At 42.8% G+C, this 14,022-nt stretch overlaps 1 pseudogene; it reads right to left on the reverse strand.

Moving 5' to 3' along the window:
- Nucleotides 1-9,333: 9,333 nt before the first annotated feature.
- Nucleotides 9,334-13,186, reverse strand: LOC144291356 (aspartyl aminopeptidase-like; annotated as a pseudogene).
- Between the last annotated feature and the right edge of the window lie 836 nt (nt 13,187-14,022).

A 14,022-nucleotide genomic window follows, 5' to 3' on the forward strand; every position in this document is an offset into this window, starting at 1 on the left:
TTTCCCCCTTAAAAATTGAATATGACAGTGTTTTTTATTCTGGAGTAATGTACATAGTCTTTAAAACATCAACTGACAACAAAAAGACTTACTGAACCCTAGAGTTTTTGGTTTAGTGTTGGAGATCAAGTGGATTAAAAGTTAAATGATATATTTTTATTATTCCTTGGTCTCAGTATAGTTATAAATAAAGATGCTAACTTTTCACACTGAAATAGATGGCAATCATCTTTTGACAGGTAGTCTTTTGGATGATCCAGAATATACCTTTTTAAGCTTGTGTTACATTAGTATCAAAGGAAACTTGAAATGAAGTTTCATTAATTTCTAGGTCTCCAAGAATATTCTTGCAGACCCTAGTATGAGACACAACAGGCTGAAGCATTTAGATATTCACAGAATTTTGTTATTCTTAAAAGTGATGATATGAGTTCATATAATTAAACAGTTATTAATAAGATAGGTTCCTTTTTAGTTTTGGAATTTTACATCAAGATTCTTATTAAATTTGAGTTATTTTTATTTTCCATTGAATTAATAAGAAATTATAATATTTAGCTCCTAAGGGCAGCCAAATATGCTACTGTAATACAGCTAAACATCTTAGGGACTTAGGAAGTTCTGTGCTTCTATCCCTAGGATGGCTGCCTGCCTTAGGATAATGATAAGGAGTATGGGAAAAGCAGGCCATTACTTAATGCCCCAAGTACACTTGGCACTTGAAGGAAGGTTGCTTGAAGGACTCTGGAAATGTGAATATACCTGCCTCTTTTCTTTCTCAAAGATCTTGTTTAAAATAGTGTATCCCATTAGTAACAGAAAAAGTGATGAATATACACCAATATGGTTTATTTATCTCGAAATTATAAACATTTCCAGGCTATTAGGCACTTGTGCTATCTATTATACTTTATATATATTTAAAATATATATTTACATGTGTATTTCAACTGTTATATTTTATATATGTTATATTTAAACATAATAAATAAATATATATATTAAAACATACTAAAGTTAGAAATTGGAGAACGATGAGATAAATGTTTCTTTTCAAAATGATTCTTGTTGGAGAGCCTGGGTGGCTCAGTTGGTTAAGCATCATTGGTTTCAGATCAGCTTGTGACCTCAGGGTTGTGAAGTCAGGCCCCAAGTCTGGCTCTGAGCTCAGCATGGAGTCTGCACCAGGCTCTCTCTCTCTCTCTCCTTCCCACTCGGTTCTTCCTCCCTCCTTTCAGGCTCTCTCTCTCTCTCTCTCTAAAATAAATAAATAAAATCTTTAAAAATGACTTTTATTATAACATTGAAAGATAATTTATTTTTACTTTCACTTCATGTATTAGTAACTATATTAAAGTGTATGTGGTTAATATGCCTCACTTTTTTAAAAGTTGATTTAATTATTTGTAAAGAATTATTTAAAAGTCGGATACTGAGTTTGGTTTATTTTAACACCAAATGTATTTCAAATGTTATATTTTTTGTTTGTTTTTGAATTTTTTTGACCATTAAAGTTAAAAAGATAAATTACAAAGATATGAAGATGAAAATGGAAAAAGTTCATTATTGACTTATTATTTATTTTTATTTATCTGTATTTTTAATTTTAATGAATGTATCTAAAAAGAAAGAATTAATCAGTTTTGACCCATTTCTTAAAAATATGAAAATACATCTTTCTATTAGTTTAGAACTAAATGTTTCCCATCTTTTAATTGCCTTTGGAAATAATTTGTAATTTAGAAAAATTATAAACAAGTTAGAAAAATTTGTTTCCAAGTTTTTCAATTGTACAGGTGAAGTTGTTTTTTTTTTATTCGTAGAGACACAGAGAGAGAATGAGAGTCAGAGACACAGGCAGAGGCAGAAGCAGGCTCCATGCAGAGAGCCTGACATGGGACTCGATCCAGGGTCTCCAGGATCATGCCCTGGGCTGCAGGTGACACTAAACCGCTGTGCCACCGGGGCTGCCCCTGTTTTTTTTTTTTTTAATAATTGATACAACATGCTCTCTCAGCAGCATGACTGTCTTTTGAAAAACATTTGCTCATTCATTTAAAAAAGTCACGTTTTCTTTAAAAGAATATTTTGGGTGTTAATTTTTCTGAAATTCTTGTCAGATAGCCCAGTACCACGTGTTACCTCCATAGAGAAAGGGTGAGCAAACTTGAAACAGTTGACTTTCATTTCCTCAAGATACCAATAGTGACCTGTAACTTTCTGATGTGTAGGCTGCTTGAGGGTGCTGGTGTCAATCCATTTGTTACATTTTATTACAGTTTAGTTTATTTTCTTAGATTAAAAAAATCAACCTAAGTAGAAGTTCTAAGAGTTCTTTGTATACCCCCAAAGGACTGTTTTTTTGTTTTGTTTTCTTTATAAAGATTTTATTTATTTATTCATGAGAGGCACAGAGAGAGAGAGAGAGAGAGAGAGAGAGTCAGAAACACAGGCAGAGGGAGAAGCAGGCTCCATGAAGGAAGCCTGATGTGGGACTGGATCCCAGGTCTCCAGGATCATGCCCTGGGCCGAAGGTGGTGCTAAACCACTGAACCACTGGGGATACCCACAAGGGATTGTTTTGTACACATATCTCACTTTGCAAATCATTAGTTGAAAGTATGTGTACAGAAATCCTATTGCCTGAAGGATAAGGCATCCTGAGTTGGGGATGGTAGTGTTCCCTGCTTGCCCCCACTCTCAGGTAGACATGAGAAATTGAGAGACATTTTCCTTCAGGAAGCAGCTTGGATGACTGACCTGCCTGTGTGGAAAGTTGAGCTATCATTTTCCATGTCGCCTCTGCCAGACCAATCCTGTGAGGAAAATACATTATTTCTTTGGGAAAGGGTGCCCCAGACTTTTGGACACCATTCATTTTCCACTTAAGCTTACTGAAGGCACAGAATAAAAACCCTCTTATGAGTTTCAACAATTCTCATGTGGTAAAAGTCCATTTGGATCCCGTAAAATAATTTTACTACTGGTAGCACAGAGGTGGAATGTCATGGGATCATCTAAGGGAGCAGCAATCTCCAATCAGTCTACCAAAAGCATAGTTCATGGGCACATGCGCCAGAAAACAATAGAACTTGTCACATAAAATTTTTGTGAGGATTACAGGAGATAATAAAACTGAAGCTTTGGTTATTTTAAATATATTATTCTTGTTCTATTCTTCTTATTAATTATCATTCTTATTTAGATAGCTTTTTTCCAAGTTTCTCCAGCATATCCTGATACATCTAGGATAACTAAAGGAGTCCTCAGATGATGCAACCTAAGGAAAAGGTGAGAACAGACACTCTCTTACCATTATGGCAAACAAGGTGGAATTATAATGGCTAGCATTTTTTGAGCACTTCTTTTCTGCCAGGCACTCTTCCAAGGGCTTTATGTGAATCTACTTATTTAATCCTTTCACAAGCATGCAAGTTAGGTACTATTATTGCCTGCATTTTATAGCTAAGAAAATTAACTTATAGAAGGAATCTGAAAAATTTATCCAAGGTCACCCAACTTAGAGAACCGAGGTCAAGTCCCGACAATCTAGATTGCAGCAGGATGTGAATCCTGAAAATATGAAAAGTCTGGCTATATTTTAAATAATCTCCTTTGAGGTGATGGGCAGTGGGCCCTTATGTCCTGTCCCCCCCTCCATTCTTGACATAAAACTCCTTGGAGTCATGTAGCAGTGAAATACAATGTAGATGAATGGCCAGAAACCTAGTGGACACTCAAAGAGAAGACCCTGCACTTTAAGATATTATCTTAAAGGGTGGAAATGAGGGGAAGAGGTCCTAAGTAGAGTAAGAGAGACCAGAAGTGGGATCCAGGTTGGAGTATCGGCTTTTCTGAGTAGGTAGCCCAAGGGGTATCCCGAGTAGGGTTACAACATTAGAAGTTGTTTTCTATTTTGTGCTGTTTACAAATGCCCTGGCCAGGGACAGAATGATTGAAATCCAGTCTATTGCTCAGCTCGCCAATTCTGTGGATAGTTCTGGCAAAAGGAAATGAGAAAGAATATCCAGTACAGTAAGAGTGTAAAGGGCAGGGGGGGAACCTGGGTGGCTCAGTCCATTAAGTGCAGGACTCTTGGCTTTGGCTCAGGTCAGAATCTCAGGGGCGTGAGAACCAGTTGGCCTGGGATTCTTTCCCCTATCCTGTCCCTCCCCCTGTGGTCCTCCCCACCACCACCATTCTTGCACACATGTGTGTGTGCCATAAATAAATAAATAAATAAATAAATAAATAAATAAATAAATATCTTAAAGAATGTAAAAAGATGAGATATTGAGAGACATTTTGAAAATGTGTTCATATGTGTTTGGTTGATCTCTGATAAATAAAGTCTGGAATCTTAGAGATCATAGTAGAGTTGTATACATGGAGATGATGACTAAGTTTGTGGGATCAGATTCATTTTCCTTCAAGTGAGTTTAGGTCAGGAAGAGAAGAGACTGAGGGAAGGATCTAGGGGTAGTAACTAATAAAATGTCACACAGAGGAAAAAAAGGCGATGAAGGAAAGTCAGAAGAAGTAGGAGGCAAATCATGGGAGATGAATGTCATAAAAACCTATTTAGTTAGAGGCACCTATTTGAGTTAGGTGAAAAAAAAGTTTTAGTAGCTTAGTACACTATACACAAATAAGAAAGGGAAAACATCATCAGATTTTGTATTTAGAAGATCTTTGATGAATTAAGAGGAAGCAATTTGGGCCACGTGGTAGGGACAGAAGTCTTGCTGAGTTTTGAAGTGAGGGATGAGGAGATAGAAGCAAAAGTTTCGTGAATAAGAAAATTGGAGAGTGGGGAAATAACATGAGCCATTGCTGGGTTTGAGGAATTTTAGTTTTAGAAATAAAACAAAGAGGAAATATGTGTTTTTAATTTAATTTATTCTTTTAAATTTTAATTTTAAATTATTTTTAGGAATAAAATAAAGAGGAAGGATGAGCCAGAGCAATATAAAAACTAAAGTTGAAGGTCAGAAAGGTGGAACTAATAGAGCCAGACACTGGAAACCACAGAAAGCAGTGACATCAAGGACCCAACTGGAGAATAAGCCTTAGAAGAGACATTTCCTTCTTGGAAAATCAAAATATATAAGAAAGGAGAGGCAGGAGTGTAGATGAACTTTTATTTTTTGGGAAGCATTACATGAAGTGCGGAATGACCTTCAGTTTCTCAATGGAGGAGGAAGTAAGATAGGGAAGTTGGGGAGGGCAAAGATAGGCAAACAAGGAAAAGGGATTGGAAAGATTCTGGGGGTAGCCATTCTGAGAAATGGGAAGATAAATCAACCAAGGGAAAAAAAATAGCACAGAGCATTGTTCCTCGATAGATGTTTCCCGAGTACTATTTATCACATGATGTGGAGCTGTATGGATACAAGAGGGAGAGAAAACAGCTTTTCTTTTCCAGGTAAATCTATCTGGGGAGCCAATACACAAAAATAGCTGTAAAGGAAGAGGTATAACATAAGAACCAAGTGAATATATGCTGTAAATGCAAAATGAATGCAAAGGTAACTATGGGACTGTTTCTTGGAGGACATAGTAGTTCTTGAAGGGTACTTGGAACTTCAGCAGGCAAAGATGGTGGGTGGCTGTTGGGGAAGGTTACATTGAGCACATGAAGTCTTATGTGGATCATAAAGAAAAGGTAGGACAATAACCTTTTTGGATGTAGACATATAGGTAGGACATTACAAGCACAGAACTTAAAATCAACAGACCAAAAGTATGGAAGGGCCAAACCAGTTCACTTTTTACCCAGGACACAGTCTTCATGTAATTAGATCACATCGGGGTCCCCTTTCTAGAGAGCCTTGTGTGGCAGGTGGAAAAGTTGGGACTTTTCCCAGGAGACATGAGGAAGCCATTGGAAGTTCTGAAACTCGGGAAGAATGTAACTACAGTGATGTTTTAGTAACATGATGGTAGCTGCCATGAAATACAGATTGGAAAGCTCTGTAACAGTCTAGGCAAGAAGCACTCAAGACTTTCTTCACTGTTTAAATCTGGTGAATGTTGTAATTACCAGGAGAAGCCTGTTTTACCCCATCATCATAAAGTCATCACTCCCCCCCTCACTTTTTCCTATCTTCGGTATCTTTGATTTCTGCTTCATTAATTCTTCCAAACTTTCAGTCTTCTTCTTAGCTCCTACCCTTTGCTGTTGGCCTTGTTTGGTTTGTCTTCCACTGCTCTATCTGTATGAGCTGTTCTGCTCTGTTCTTACTTGATTCAGAGAGTAAGCCTGCACATTTGGGCCTCGCCACAGGAGAGTCCAATCAACTGAGGACCTGATGTTCCGTTCCTAATGTTACTGCCATATTCCATAATATTTGCTAAGCTGTAATGGTCACTAATGTTTGATGTCATTTTATTGAATAAATTCAATAAAGTATTTTTTCTTTTTTCCATGGGATTATAACTAACAGATGAGCATGTCAAATTTAGTGTGGTTGTATTTTTGAGTAGGAGATAAGGATAGTTGCTCCAGTAACCCTATACGTTTATTAAGTTTTCACATAATTGTATTCGGACTTGAAAGTCTTTAAAATTAAATTCAGAAAATCATATATGTTAACTTGATCTTGAAGCTCACCTTGGAATACTAAAATATTGCCATTGGTTTTCTGTCTGGATACATTGTTTTCTTATTTAATAAATTCTCAGTTTCTGCCTTCCCTTACAGTGACTTAGACTCTGAAACATAGTAAACATTTAAGTATATGAGGTGAAAATGTATATAAAAATGAATGGAAATGAATAGAAAGTAGTCTTGGATCTGGCATGTGGATATATCTACACAACAGTTTGTTCCCTCTGCCATTTGAATCCATAATAACCTTCCTTTAAAAGCATCATTACACTAGTTTCTAAGTATCTCAAAATTATCTTTAAGGCTTTAGGAAAGTAGAAATTTTGAGTAACTAATGCTTAATGCAAATTGTGCCAAAGGCAGTAAGAAAACATCGAGTACCTAAGATCGTCTTTTAAATTATATTTCATAAATGATTCACTCCTGCATTTCTGCTTGGACGCTTCTACATGAACCTTTTTTTCTTCCTTTTTCTTCAGTGAAAGAGGACAAACTTGGTTTTATCTCAAGAGCTCAAGAAAGGGTAAAAAATGGGTAGAAAGAAGTCTTTATTGTGGAAAATGAATCCATTTTGAAGTTCAACTGGAATAAGCAATTTTTGAATTTTGGGTAGACAATTTATCCAACTTCATAATTAACTTGATTATTTGATTTATTATGTAAACAAAGTATAATGTTTCTGAAAGCCTATAAATAATCACTTTTTCCAACCATGAAAGATTAAGTGAAAACAAAGGGAGTGAACAAAAAAGGGGGGGGTCACAGATCTGTATCTGTATGGAGGCAGAGGGCAGTACTTTTGGGGAGTGCAATTTACATGAGCATCTGGGTCTTTTGTCATGTTTTGGATGGATGACCTGAGTCTGATATATTGGTGAATAGCATTAACAAAGGTCTGGTTGTCAAAGGCTAGAAAGAAAAATGCAATTAGCCACAGCAATGAGGTGATGTCTGTGTTTGGGGGAAAAAATCGACACCTAACTGGCAATAGAAAACACTGAAATGAATCAGTAAAAGGCCAGATTTTGTGTGTGTGCATGTGTGTGTGTATGTATTACATAATGATCTTAACTCAGTAGGATATGACAACATGTCATTTTTTGTTAATGTTTGGTTTATGTGATGCAAGTGAATGTGTACCTGTTACCAAAGAAATGACATGAACCCAATGAATTTTTAACTTGTAACACACCAACCTGACATTTGTAATACTGTTTGTTTCCATTTAAAGAAAATTAGAGGGATCCCTGGGTGGCGCAGTGGTTTGGCGCCTGCCTTTGGCCCAGGGCGCGATCCTGGAGACCCGGGATCGAATCCCACATCGGTCTCCCGGTGCATGGAGCCTGCTTCTCCCTCTGCCTGTATCTCTACCTCTCTCTCTCTCTCTCTCTCTCTGTGACTATCATTAAAAAAATTAGAAATAAATAAAAGTGCACTTGGAGTCCAAAAGAAGTTTGCTCTTTTTTTGGTCTAATTTTTTTTTCTTTATAAACCATGCTATCCATAGTAGAGAAGCATATCTAATCTTCCAATTAGGTCAGGCCCCAGGATAATCAATCTCTTTAACAGCAGATGCCTTGTTTTAGCAAATGAATGCTTGGTTTCAAAAGCAGTTTTGTGTTGAGAGAGGAGTGCAGTTGGCATGGGTGATTAGAACTCTTTTAAACCCTATAAAACGCTTCTGTAGATTGTTTTATGCCCACACTTTGTGAACTGAAGTAAATGCTGTATATCTCCATCTTGAAATGAACATGGCAGGGACTTTATACAGCCTGTGAGAACATCAACATGTATATAAATGGAATTATCTGAAGAAAAACATTTTTATGTCCATTTGAATTAAACCGTGATTTTGATAACATTTAAAACTAGTGAATATGTTTTTAGTTAGTGAGCTTCATATTAATTAAATATGCTTCTTAAGGAGTATAGCTTAATTATTGGGTTAGCATTTTTAAAACTGAAAACTACAATGGCAAGTTAACAGGATTCTTATATTTATTGTTTGGCCTACATTTACACGAATCTGCAAATGCCTCCCTTCATGTCTAATGCCTTTTCAGTTCTTATTCACATCATGCGTCAATGAGCAGTGTGCAAGACAACTCTGAAATCAGGAAAAAATCATTTAACATTGAAGTTTATAAGCTGTATATTAAGTAAAAACTATAGATTGACTTTATTTTGCTCGAAACAACTAATTTAATATGTGTTGAAATATAGTGAAATACATTTCACTATGGTATAACAAAAAAAATCTCTAAGACTTCAGTAAATTATTTTACATAATGTTCAAAATCTGATTGCTAGACCTCATCAGTTATGCCTGAATGTGATACATAAAATAATTCAGAAGGCCACATGAATATTTATTTCCTTTTTTAAGCGAGTAGTCATATAATAAGAAGCATTGAGTTGAAACATTTGCAAAGTAGTTAAGAAAAAAAGCACTCACTTGCATATTTGAGATGTTTTCATTTCAACTTTATTGTATAATAGTTCTACCAATACTTCTCCCCTCTTAAAAATTGTTTCAATCGTGTCTAATCTGTGGAAAGTTAATATTTTCCATAGTGAAAGTGGATAAGACAGCTGAGGAAAAATTAAAAGCATATAGTCTTTAATTTAAGAAACATTTGATACTAATTACTTCCTACCCTTCACAAGACTTAAATGTTGGTGAATGTATAGGATTACATTACTTTTTTTTAAGCAAGGTTTTAAGGCCAAATTTGGTAGATAAGGTAGAGGTCCGGTAAGATGAGATTTTTAAAATACAAGCATTTTTTTAAATACAGTCATTCTTTATAATACCAAATACCAGAATAGAACTGTGGCAATCCACTTGTGCTTATTCTAACTCATAATAGCATTTTTTCTTTCTTTTTTTCTTTCTTTCCATTTATTTATGCGAAAAATCCACTTTAATAATCTAGCTTCAGCTCAGTTGACAACTTCTCAAGTGTAAGAGAAGTCTTTCCAAGAGGCCTCAATCCACTAAGAGGTTACAGCTCAGAGAAGGGAAGAGCTCCAAGAAGCCCTGGAAGGGGCTGATGGTCTGGAGGACTCCTGAGGTGCAGGCGGTCTCCTGGATGGAGTACATGGCCAGCTGGGGGCTGCCTAAATCTAGAAGCTGCAGGCCCAGCCGAGAAGCCAAGAGAGGTCCGATGGTGGTCCCACAGGGAGAGGCATTCCGCACCATGAGATCCTGCAGGGGCACCCCGACACTGTTGGCCACCTGTCAGATCAGGGCCTCGGAAACCGCATTCGAGGCACAGCGCTGCTTGCTGTTCACCATGATCACAGGGCCCTTGTAGAAAAGGGGCCTGTGGTTCTCCTCGTGCTTGTCTGGGTGGTTGGGGTGCACGGCGTGGGCCACGTCTGCGTTGATCATGTAGAATTTGGGGATGGCTTCCTCGACCCCCGTCAGGTGCTGGGAGGGGGCCGAGATGCGGCGCAGCACCAGCTGTCAGCAGTGACTGAGCCCCCTGGGCACCCTCGGAGCCCGCCTCTTCGTTGTCATAGAGAGCGACCATGCACAGTGGGGCTCCAGGGCCAAAGAGGCAGGGGCCACACAGGAGTCGATCAAAGCCTGCAGGGCACAGAAGCAGCTGTGCAGATTGTCTAGCCAGGCGCAAAGATGAACTCCTCATAGGCACCAGCCAGGACCGCAGGCTGCGTGCCAGCAAGGCCCAGCTCCACCTCCAAGATCTCCTCGGGGCTCAGTCCCAGAGGGGCCACAGAAGGGACATGAGAAGGAGTGGTGGCGGTCATCTGCAGCATTGAGAAGCCCAGGCTCAGGAGTCCCCTTCTCCAGCTCCTCCGGGACAGCTGCGGCAAGAATGGGGACTAAGGGCAGCTCCCTGTGGGGCCCAAAGTTCTCGTTGACATTTCACGGCAGAGGGATGGCCAGGTGGGGGATGGGGAGAATGGGCCGGTGCACGTGCCCCAGCCGCTGACCCAGCCGGCCTGAGGGAGGGCACTTGACAAGGACGCGTCCAGTCAAGGTCAGGTCCCCGTCGGACCGGGTGCTCCAGATCCCACAGCAGAGGTCTCCACGCCAACCTGCTGGAAGCCCACCTGGCTACGGCGGGAGCGCCGTTGCACCCGGAGGCAGGGACTGTCCGGGTGGACCCCGGTGAGGCTGAAACCATTGCCAGGAACACCCTGGCCTCCCACAGCACAAGCGATGATCTGATGATCGTGGAGGAGCTCCCGGGCAGGAAGTACTTGCTCTCCGGCTTGATATCCCAGCTCTCCATCTCTTTGAGTTCATGGAAGGCAGCCTGGAGGAGGCAGCTGCGGCACTGGGCCACCGCGTGGAAAGGAGGGGGCTTTTTAAATTTATTATTATTTTTTTACAAATTTATTTTTTGTTGGTGTTCAATTTGCCAACATATAGAATACCACCCAGTGCTCATCCCCTCAAGTGACCACTCAGTGCCCATCACCCAGTCACCCACACCCGCCGCCCACCTCCCCTTCCACCACCCCTAGTTCATTTCCCAGAGTTAGGAGTCTCTCATGTTCTGTCTCCCTTTCTGATATTTCCCACTCATTTGTTCTCCTTTCCCCTTTATTCCCTGTCACTATTTTTTATATTCCCCAAATGAATGAGACCATATAATGTTTGTCCCTCTCTGATTGACTTACTTCACTCAGCATAATACCCTCCAGTTCCATCCACGTCGAAGCAAATGGTGGGTATTTGTCATTTCTAATGGCTGAGGAAGATTCCAGTGTATACATACACCACATCTTCGTTATCCATTCATCTTTCGATAGACACTGAGGCTCCTTCCACAGTTTGGCTATTGCGGACATTGCTGCTAGAAACATCGTGCAGGTGTCCCGCGTTTCATTGCATCTGTATCTTTGGGGTAAGTCCCCAGCAGTGCAATTGCTGGGTCGTAGGGCAGGTCTATTTTTACCTCTTTGAGGAACCTCCACAGTTTTCCAGAGTGGCTGCACCAGTTCACATTCCCACCCACACTGCGGGAGGGTTCCCCTTTCTCCGCATCCTCTCCAACATCTGTGGTTTCCTGTCTTGTTAATTTTCCCCATTCTCACTGGTGTGAGGTGGGATCTCATTGTGGTTTTGATTTGTATTTCCCTGATGGCAAGTGATGCAGAGCATTTTCTCATGTGCGTGTTGGCCATGTCTGTGTCTTCCTCTGTGAGATTTCTGTTCATGAGATGACAGAAGGTTTAGTTAGAAAGGACAGATCACATTTCCTGCTGTTTGACTTTCATTTTGTTTTCTCCAGTTTGAATTACTGAAAAAGAAATGGGAAGGATCAGTCAGCATTCCTCACGCCACTAAGGAGGCTTCCTGTCAAATTATATGGAAGGTGGGTATAACTCCTCATTTTGTTGTATGAGACTATTTTTAAAATTTCTGGAGAGATAATTGGAGAATCGCTCAAGCATGTTTGAGGATCGGGAGTGATCCTCCCGGAGGAGATGGAGAAGATGCTGAAAGCGGCGCCCGCCGAGCAGAGCGGCTCCTGGAGCCCAGGGAGCCGCAGGCGGAGCTCCCGGCAGGCCCGGGCGGAGGAGCGGAGGAGGCGGGAACCGGTGCGGCGGAGGCGACACAGGAGAGCGCAGGAGGCAGCAGCTGGTGGAGAAGGAGGTCAAGATGCGAGAGAAACAGTTTTCCCAGGCACGACCCCTGCCCCGCTACGTGCCAGTCCCGAAGGAGGACTTTGACCTGAAGACCCACGTCGAGTGTCGGCGGCGCCGCTGGCTGCCTGCGCGGTGCTTAGCAGCCAGGTCTGCCGGTCCTCGGTCGAGATGCTGGCGAGATTCAGTCCTGGCAGAAGCGCCGGGTTGGCCTCGACCGGCTCAGGCGCACCCTTTCCCGTTATGTGGACAGGCACGAGCCGGAGCTGAAGGGGGTCATCTGCTTCCAGGCCATCGCGGAAGTGTACGCCGACCCCCTGCGCAGTGCGGCCAAGAGCCCGAACCCAGCCCTCACCTCCGGGTGAAGCCCCGCCGCGGTGCTGCAGGGTGGCCCCGCCCGCAGAGGCCACGCGCACCTGGACGGACGTCATCGCCCGGGAGCGGAGGCCTACACTCAGCTCCTGAACGGACTGTGGTCGGGGCCCGGACTCCTGCTGCCCCCCGAGACAGAGCCGCACGCTGGGCCCTCGGCCACGCGGGAGCGCTCCCCGGGCCCTGGGGGGTGGGGGGAGCGGAGCGCCGCCGGGGCTCCTGTGCCAGGCTGCGTGCTCTTCTGTACGGAGCTCGGCCCCTAACGTACCGGCCAATGGATAAAAAGTGGGGAGGCTCCTGGGAACTCAGAATTTGCAATAACCCTTCGGGGTCCTGACCCAGGCCTGCCCGGGCTGAGGAGCCGGTGCAGAGGGGGCCTCGAGCTCTGACCGGCCCCTGCGCTCCCCAGCCCGTGTTCTCTTTCACAAAGGACAAATTATGGTACCGGAATCTGCCAAAGATCCCCTCCTGCCTCAGCCCCCCTTTGCAGGGGCCTCGGAGGCTGAGGAGAGCCACATCCAGATTGGGAACCAGCTCAGGCGGTGCACTTGTCAAACCCCGCTCCACCCTGCTCTCCTGCATTTTATTACTTTGTTCAAGAGCCAGAGACCTCAGGTGTCATCCTTGAGGTCCCAGCCCCGTCCCCTTTTTGCAGACCCCAAACTCTGATCTCCATGGTGACTGCTTCACCGCCATGGTTACAGACTCCTAGCCTGGGCTCTGTGGCTCTGCCCATGCTTCTACTGTGGGCCCACCTGAGGGTACCTCCTGCCATCTCTCCAGCCCAGGACCTTGTGCTTCTCACGCTGGGAGTGGGGGAAGGGACCAGACACCCCCTCTTTGCCCTCCACCTGTGTCTCCAGGCCTGATGCACAGCATGTGGCCCCCCAGCCCAGCCCTCTCCCTTCCACTGGTGCCTTGCTTAGAGCCAGAAGGGACGAAGCCCCTGACATCCAGAGACTGGAAGAGGAAGGGAGCTGATGGGAACTGCGGCTACACGGGTTCTGTACAGGCTGGGTTTCTAACAGGGTTGGAGGGCTGCTCAGACGCTCCAGGGAGAACCTGAGCAGGAGAGGAGGCAGCAGAGAGAGAGGATCCTGAGGTGTGGCTGCCCTCCCTTCAGCATCAGAAGGGTGACAGAAATGGAGAGCAGAGGACCAGGCCACCAGCTGCCTGGCCTTGGCCCTTCACACCTTAACACTAAGCCCACCTCCTTGCCCACCACTGGGCAGTGGCTGCTAGGCCCCAGGCTGGGTGACTTTCAGTATTTGTAAGCATCTGAACAGAATAATAAAGCATTTGGAGTACGTGTTTGGGGGAAAAAAAGAGGAGGGTGGGTGACTCAGTGATTGAGCATCTGCCTTTGGCTCAGGTTGTGATCCTGGGGTTCTGGGATCGAGTCCCACACCAGGTTCCCC

This window comes from Canis aureus, chromosome 20 (assembly GCF_053574225.1).
Source record: "Canis aureus isolate CA01 chromosome 20, VMU_Caureus_v.1.0, whole genome shotgun sequence".
Taxonomy (NCBI): Eukaryota; Metazoa; Chordata; class Mammalia; order Carnivora; family Canidae; genus Canis; species Canis aureus.